General features: G+C 63.9%; 1 protein-coding gene across 19 annotated transcripts in view; it reads right to left on the reverse strand.

Moving 5' to 3' along the window:
* The window catches only part of KLC1 (kinesin light chain 1), a 47,145-nt gene extending 43,359 nt beyond the window's left edge, over positions 1 to 3,786 (reverse strand). For 5 of the 19 annotated variants that reach the window (XM_080668928.1, XM_080668925.1, XM_080668931.1 and 2 more), the window contains exon 1: positions 3,526 to 3,666. The gene's annotated coding sequence lies outside the window, so the exon portion shown is untranslated. Of the gene's footprint in view, positions 1 to 3,525 lie in introns of all 19 variants that reach the window. The other 14 variants (XM_080668929.1, XM_080668914.1, XM_080668918.1 and 11 more) reach the window with 7 other exon arrangements.
* Positions 3,787 to 8,139: the final 4,353 nt, after the last annotated feature.

Here is an 8,139-nt window from a genome sequence, read left to right on the forward strand (position 1 = left end):
CCCCCTCCGCCCCACCAGCCTGAGTCACTGCAGAGACCAGGAAGTCCCTCTCGACCCATGGTTCTCAACCTTCCTAACGCCGCGGCCTTTGAATACAGTTCCTCATGTTGTGGGGACCCCCGACCATAAAATGATTTTCGTAGCTACTTCATAGCTGTAATTTTGCTACTGTTATGAATCGTCATGTAAATATCTGTGTTTTCCGATGGTCTTAGGCTCTACAGCAGCGGTCGCGACCCACAGGTTGAGAACCGCTAGCAGGGTTGCCTGAGACCATCGGAAGGTTGAGAACCACTGCCAGATGCTTTCCTTCAATACATGTTTATTAAGCACGGTCCCTGCCAGGCACTGACAATGCATACAATAGGTAAGGACCCACCTGGTGGGGAGTGTGAGGTGAGGGAGGGGCAGACAAGAAGCCCCGGAAGAAAATAATGGACACGGTCCAGCGCAGTAGGAAGTGCAGTGCTCAGGAGGGGGCAGTGAGGACCATGCCCAGAGAGGTGCGCCTCAGTGAGGGGGGGGTAGACGGGCGGGGCGCTCCCAGGTCGCTGCGCTGGGAACATTCAGCAGAGGGGTGAGGGGACCCTCTGCGTTTCAGGAGTTTGCTCTGGCTGCCCATGCTGCCCACCCCTCCTGCCTGCCCGCAGCCCCACCCTTACCCCGTGTCCCAGCCCCAAATCCTCTGTTCCTCTGCTCCCACCGGCACTGCCCTCACTCTGCTCAGTCCTCACGGGGTTAATGACTCCCTAACTAGTCTCATCTCAGTTCTAAGCACCTGCCACACTAGTTAAGCTTCTAAATGTCACCTCACTCCTGGCATCCTCCAGCCCTCCTTCCCACACTCAGCATGAAAGCACCCCCAGGCATGTTGTTCAAGCTGGTCCTGACCTCACCTTTCCATCTCACTCACCCAGCTCTCACCCCAGCACCCACCCAGCTCCCACCCCAGCTCTCATCCAGCACCCACCCATCACCCACCCCAGCTCCCACCCAGCTCCCACCCCAGCTCTCACCCAGCACCCACCCAGCACCCACCCCAGCACCCACCTCAGCTCTCACCCAGCACCCACCCCAGCACCCACCTCAGCTCTCACCCAGCTCCCACCCCAGCTCTCACCCAGCTCCCACCCCAGCACCCACCCCAGCACCCACCCCAGCTCTCCCTAAGTAGCACCCACCCCAGCACCCACCCCAGCTCTCACCCAGCTCCCACCCCAGCACCCACCCCAGCACCCACCCCAGCTCTCACCCAGCACCCACCCCAGCTCTCACCCAGCTCCCACCCCAGCACCCACCCAGCTCCCATCCCAGCACCCACCCCAGCTCCCACCCAGCACCCACCCCAGCTCTCCCTAAGTAGCACCCACCCCAGCTCTCACCCAGCACCCACCCCAGCTCTCCCTAAGCAGCACCACTACCTCCAGCCCCACCCTCAAGTGGCCAATTTGTCCTCTTCAAGCCTCCGCTCTGGAATCACCGCCTCAGGGCAGCAGCGCAGCCCCATCTAATCACTAATCCCGGGGCTCATCCATTTCCTGTCCCTGCAGACTCAGCGCCCAGGACAGCCACTGGCCACCGTCTTTATCTCTGCATCACCAACTGCTAATTAGCACCCACCTGCCGTCCCCTGGTTCTCAACAGACAAGCAAGACCATGTTCTCACCATCCTGATATGCCAGTCATTTCTATTTTATGCCCCCAAATCTGACACTTAAAATGTTCCTGTTCTTCTATTTAGGATATTACTCATCACTTTGTTAGAGTTCTGGTTTCTTATCAGCTTCCACTTATGCTTTCAGATTATACAAACCCTACATTTTATGTGACTTCTCTATTTCCGGTTTCCTTTTTACACTGTTCCAGGTAGTTCACGTGGAGAGCGACACACTGCCTTCTCGTGGCACTGAGGCAGCTTCCTAACGCGCCATTCAGTCAAGATGCTCGGTGCCCTCCCGAGCGGCACTCCCGTGCATGTCTCTCCACCTTTGCTAAGGAATGTCACAGTGCTTCTCCAAGACACTGCCGCGCCTGCCCGCCCGGTGGAGCCAGGCCACAGTGAGGTCACCCCGGCCCTCCACGCCCCTCGGGGACACCCAGGGCCGCCAGGCTCGCTGCACCATGATGCTGCATTCTCAGAGGCGGGGAGAAATGGGCTCCTACAGCCTCCACCCCCGCCCCCCGGAGAATCTTTAACATTTAGTGCCGCTGCTTAACCACAGACACTCAGGAGACAGCACAGGGAACCCAATGCCCGCGCGGGCTGGTGCCGGTCGTGCAGAGAGGCAAACCCAGAACTTGGAGCCTTCAGGAGGTCGCCCCAGCCCTAACGGTCTTCCCTGAACTGCTTGGGGCCAGGTGTTTGGAGCCAGTGCCCACCCATGGCTTGGCCACGCTGCGCTTAAAAGCCTTGGCACCTAACCAACGCGAGGAATTCCGCAGGACTCGCTGCCCTTCGCGCAGCGCTTCAGATGGCGTCTCGGGGCCGCTGCGCTCGCACTTCATGAAAACATCCCTTTACGAGCATTCCTTGTGACACGTTAATGTGTCGTCTCACTGTGTGGCTTAAATAATAAAACAGCAATAGGGAACCACAATACAGAATTTCTAACACAGAAGTACCTGGCTCTACCAACCCCAAGTTCTAAAGCTACCCCGTCGCCGCGCATGAATCTCACTTTTTTTAACCCTTTATTTTAAGGTTTTTAAGGAAAGAGCTGCACCCAATCTGACAACCAGTGCTCCGGACCAGGCGGCGCCAGCCTGGGTGGTCGCCGCGGGTGGACCGGCTCGCGCCTGGTTGTTTATTAAAGGGACGGGAAGGGACGCGGGCGAGGCCAGGTCCGGCGGCCTCGGGAGGTCCCCGCGCTTCCCACCGGCCGGGCCCGCGTCGCCCGCGAGCGTGACAGGCGCGTCGGCCCAGGGCGGGGCCGCGGGAGAGGGCGGCGGCCGGAAGGAAGAGGGAGGATTCGGACAAAGCAAAGCCGGCCGGCGCCCCTCCCCGCGTCCCCCACCCCGCGCGCCGCCTTCCCGGGGGCGGCCACCTCCCCCGGCGCGGCTCCCGGGCCGCAGCTGTTCCCGGAACGGCCGCCCCCGCTCGCAGCTGGGGATGCGGAGCCGGGAGAGAATGTGAGGCCGGGGATGCGGGGCCGGGAGAGAATGTGAGGCCGGGGATGCGGAGCGGAGCCGGGCGGGGATGCGGGGCCGGGACAAGGATGCAAGGCCGGCGCGGGAACGCGGGGCCGGTGACAGAATGGGATGAGGGAGGAGTAGAACCGGGGCTGCGGGGCCGGAGTGGGAATGTGAGGCCGGGATGCAGAGCAGGACCGGGGATGCGGGGACGGGGCGGGGCTGGGAGGATGCGGGGCGCGGGCGGGGATGCAGGGACAGGGCCGGGACGCGGGGCCGGGCGGGAACGCGGGGATGCGAGGCCGAAGAAACCCGCACCTGGAGGGCCGTGGGTGCGGCGGCGGCCGGAACGGGAGGGAAGGGGAGGGACGCGGGGAGCCCGGCCGCCGCACTCACCGTGCTGCTCGCGGGCGCGCTCGCGCTGTCAGCTCCAGGCCCGGCGCGTGCGCGGGGCGGGACAGCGGGACCGCCGCCTCGGCCGCTCGGGTGCGACGCCGCGGTCACGAGCGAGGGGCGCCGGCGCGGGCTCCCCACAGCATCCTCGGCCGTCCGCGCGCTGTCCCCGCGGCTCCCCTCGCAGCCGCCGCCCGCGCCCCTCCGGCTCCTGCCCGCTGCTGCCGCTGCCGAAAATGGCGTCTCGCGCCCCTCCCCCGGCTGGCCCCGCCCCACAATGCCGCGCGCTGCGTGACGTCACCCGTCGGGAGCAGGGGGGCGTGGTCACCGCGCTTCGGGGCTGGAAACGAGGTCCCCCGCGGGCCGGGATCCGTCTTCGAGGACCACGTGTCCCCTCGAGCCTTCCGGGACCCTCGGGGAAGCTCCCACCGCCCCCAAGGAAGGGCCCTGCGGGCTTGGCTCACCCGGCCTCCACCTCCTCCGAGGCCGGCCCGGCCCCGCTCAGCGCAAGGCGCCGCCGGCTGGCGAGAGCCGGAGGGATAGATGCTTAACCGCTGGCGCCGGGCGGAGCAGAGGCCCGCCCCTTACCCCCCCCCCCCCACCCCGCGAGCTGCACCCACAGCAGCCCTCGCCACTGCACGCCCCTGGGTGCAGGGCCGCGACCTCCCGCCCGGAGAAGGGCGGCCCGATCACCGAGCCTCCTGGGCCTCACCCCGCTGCACCCGGCTCCGCAGGCCTGACTCAGCAGCCCGGAGTCCAGCGCTGATTCAGTGGGCAAGGCGCAGCTTGCTTTGTCTGCCACCAGCATGGACAGCCACCCGCCCCAGCGGCCGCAGACGTCCCAAGTGCAGGGCCAGGGGCATAATTCGCCAGAGGGGTCCCGGGCCAGCCCCCCACCCTGCTGCCTTGGACCAGGCTGCCTCTGCAGATGTTCTCGCCCATCACCCGCGGCCGTTTTAACCCCCGGCTCTCAGCCACCAGGAAGCAAGTGCTCCTGGATTTTACACGGGGAGGTCCGGTTACTTTGATTTCCTTTAAAAATGCAAAGGGCTGCTGGAAAGAGGATCTCTGGTGACACAGCACTCCTGGGCCGAGGGCGAGGCAGAGGCTCAGAGTCAGACAGCCCCTTCACACCCCAGCAGTGACTCAGCCACACTGCCCTTCGGATATCACCGCCCCTCACAGCCACCCAGGGGGCTGGGCATGGCAGCTGCGACCACAATGCGCTGGAGAGGAGAGGTGTCAGCTGCCCTGGCCGCCTTCCTCTGCTGTGACCGGACTCAGTAACTGTCCCCCAGCAAGAAACCTAAGATGTCCCCTTCCGATGGGTGGTCAAGAGTCTTACCTCCTTCACGTTGCTTCAGCCCATCCCGTCCCCATCCCCCATGCCACCACTCCCTTTAGACCTTAGTGCCTGGTCCTTTAATTCTCTCCACAACTGTTTATGAGCTGGAGTGGTCCCCACAGTAAGAGCCAACAGGCGCTGATGAACAGGATAATAAGATCCCTGCTCATGCAGTGCCACGCAGACACTGAGGTAAGATAATCCACGGGCAGCGGCCAGGGGCAGGGGTGCACCGTGAGGCGGGCAAGTCAGAGGAGACCTGAAGACTAGGAAGGAGCCCTAGTCGGTTTGGCCCAGTGGATAGAGTGTCGGCCTGCGGACGACAGGGTCCCCAGTTCAATTCCAGTCAAGGACACGTGCCTGGGTTGCGGACTCCATCCCCGGTAGGGAGTGTGCACGAGGCAGCAGACAATGATTCTCGCTCATCGTTGATGTTTCTCTCTCTCTCTCTTTCTTGCTCTCTTCTTCTCTGAAATCAATATATATATTATATAAAAAGACTAGGGGGAAGCAACGCTGAAGGTGTGCCCTGCAGGCAGAAGTCCTCGGGCAGGAAGGAGCCGGGGTGCTGGGAAAGGCCAGCTCATCCACTCACCCCCAGCCTCCTGAACTGGCAAGGCCCCCCTCACTCGGGGCAGCGGCTGGAGCACCCTCACCCAGGGTCTCGCAGTCAGCCAGCCCTTGGGTCCTCCGGCGGCGGCTCTGAGAGGCTCGCCAGCCCCAGTCACAGGTGCTGCAGCGGGGCCCTGCCAGTCCGCTTCCTGGAGGAGCCGGCGGGGCTGGAGAGATGGACAGCGCCCTGCCCCTCCCGCAGACAGGAGCAGAGCTGAGGGTGGATGCCTGGGCGGTGGGGAGGCCTCAGCAGGGAACCCATTTCCTCCGCATACACCTGGAGGACCAGGGCCCCGAGAAGCAACGGGGGCCGCACGTCCTCCAAGCACGCCTGTGGCCGACGCCTTGTGGGTTAGCCAGGGACCTGCCTCCCGCTGTGCCGGAGGGGCAGCTCCGAACCTTTGGTCAGGGCCTGCCCTGCACCTCACCCCTGCAGCCGGCTGTGGTTCCTCCAACAGACCCGGCAGTGGCGCGGGCTTCCCTGCTCCTGGGTGAGTGCCCTCCATTCCCGGGAAGGCCTGGTGGGAGTGGTCCCCCCGCCACCCTGCCCTGCCTGCCGTCTCCATCCCCGGATCCCCGGCTTCCCGGCTTCCCCACTGCAGAGGCCCTCATCTATCCTAACCCCGGTTCCGGTTCCGGTTCGAGCTGGGAGAGCTCAGCGGGCAGCCCGCGGACCTGGGGGCGGGCTGGAGGTGACCTGGAGCAGCCCTGGCCCACGGAGCCGCACTGAGGACAAAGCCGAGGCTGAGGGCCCTGCTCCCGGCGGGGTGGACACCGCTCTCCGGCCGCCTGCAGCCTGCCGGGCCCTGGCATCCGGACGAGCCGAGCACACAGACTCCCATGGATTCATCCTCGGCATTTCCCGGGTGTTCCGGTGGCAGGCGCCAGGCTGGGCAATGGGAGAGCCAGGCGCGATGCCCTGACCCGCAGCCCTGGGTCAGGGGCTCAGGGGGGCTCTACGTCCCCCAGGGACCAGTCACGTGGCAGGCAGGGAGGCCCCGCACATGGAGGTCCAAGTGCAGGGACCGCAGGGAACAAAGCACACTGCCCTTGGTCTCAGTGGAGAATGGAGTCACCTGTGCACGGGGATGTCCACGGCTGTGCCCAGGGGCAACTCTGGGGGACACGGGTGCTGGGACGCCCCTGCATCCTCAGGGGCCTGCAGGCCAGTGGGCAGCCCCCACCCCAGTAAAGCGCGGGGAGGGAGGGAGTGGAGGGAGGAAGAGAGGGGAGAAGCCAGGGCTGCAGCTGGCAGCGCGGTGCCCCTCCCCGGCCTGGCCTGGCGCCCCGCCCCGCCCCGCCCCTTCACAGGCACCACAGGGCCCGCGCGAGGCCCGCGCAGAAGCTGCTGAGCCTGAGCGCAGAGGGCGGCCTGGCGGCCGTGGAATCAGGACCAGGGTCAGGGCCAAGCTGGGCTCCCTCCGCTCTGCTCTGCGCCACAGGTCACAGCCCGTGGGTCTCTGGCTTCAGCTCTGAAAACAGTGTCTAATGTGTCCAAGGTGTTTTTGTTTCATTTTTTATTGCTTTTTATTTATTTTTAAAATATATTTATTGATTTCAGAAAGGAAGGAAGAGGGAGAGAGAAAAGCATCATGATGAGAGAATCATGGATCAGCTGCCTCCTGCACTGGGGATCGAGCCGGCAACCCAGGCATGTGCCCCGACCAGAATCGAACCCGGGACCCTTCAGTCTGCAGGCCGACGCTCTATCCACTGAGCCAAACCAGCTAGGGCTTTATTGCCTTTTTAGAGAGAAAGAGAAACATCGATGTCAGAGAGAAACATCTATCGGTTGCCTCCCACACGCACCCCAACCCGCAGCCTAGGTAGGTGACGTGACTGGGAATCAAACCCACAACTTCCGGTGTCCTGGACGATGGTCCAGACAACTGAGCCGCCGGCCAGGGTGCACTTGCCTCCTAATTCCTGGTACCCAGGGCTGGGGTGTTTTTCCTTAAAGAGCTCCGGCTGCCAGAGTTCAGCCCACTGACCGCCCCCTCAGGCAGGGGAGAAGCAGCAGCCCTTGGGGGTCCAGAGGTGGGGTGAGGGAGTGGGGATCCCAGGGGGAAGCCCACCCACTCCCTGCCTCACATTTTCCAGGTGCAGAGAGAGGCTGGGTCCTGCTCGGCGAAGGGTCCCAGCATTACTGACCAGCCTGATTCCTGCATACAGCTGGCATGGGGTTGCGCAGTCCCAGTCCCAGAAGCTTTCACATCTGTGCTTTTGGGGACCCTGAGCTGTCATATAGGAAGGACAGCTCCCTGCTGGGGAGGCCCAGCCATCCTGGCCCCCCGAGCCCCCCTTCCAGTGTCCCCTGGGGGCACCGGGCTGTGAGGGACGCCGTCCCAGAGCCATCAGTGGCCCGGGATGCCCCCAGATGAAGACTGATGCCCACGTGTGGGCAGGGAGGACACATGAGTCCTGACTATGGAGAGATGGCCACGTCCTCCCAGGGACTCATGGGATATCTCAGGAAACGTGCTGGACTTCCCACAGGTGTGGCATGGAGACCGGCCAGTTTTCTCTGGTTATCCACACGGTCGGCCAGGGGCTGGGAGGGGGGGTCCAAGTGAGGGAAACTTATTAAAATGATGCCACGGGCCCGGACCGGTTTGGCTCAGTGGATAGAGCGTCGGCCTGCGGACTGAAGGGTCCCAGGT

Source organism: Plecotus auritus (genome assembly GCF_963455305.1).
Source record: "Plecotus auritus genome assembly, chromosome: 1".
Lineage (NCBI taxonomy): Eukaryota > Metazoa > Chordata > Mammalia > Chiroptera > Vespertilionidae > Plecotus > Plecotus auritus.